The sequence below is a fragment of the Ailuropoda melanoleuca genome, chromosome 2 (genome assembly GCF_002007445.2).
Source record: "Ailuropoda melanoleuca isolate Jingjing chromosome 2, ASM200744v2, whole genome shotgun sequence".
NCBI classification, from domain to species: domain Eukaryota; kingdom Metazoa; phylum Chordata; class Mammalia; order Carnivora; family Ursidae; genus Ailuropoda; species Ailuropoda melanoleuca.
The window spans coordinates 73,362,273-73,362,514 of record NC_048219.1 but is presented as its reverse complement, the minus strand read 5'-3'; positions in this window follow the sequence as shown (position 1 = coordinate 73,362,514).

Genomic DNA, 242 nt, shown 5'->3' with positions numbered 1-242 from the left:
TCTCAAGGGAAATTAAAAACAAATATATGCAAATGAATGAGAATAAAATAAATATATAATTTATGGGGTGCGGTTGAAACAATGCTTAGAAGGATATTTATAGTAGTAAATAGTTATTTTAGGAAAACAGAAAATGGAATTCTCTCTTGGTGACACAAATATGTAGTATAAAGATTTTTACAATTTGGGTCCAAAATGTTTATGCATCTGCATCCCCATGCTTCTTCCTCAAATCTCTCATC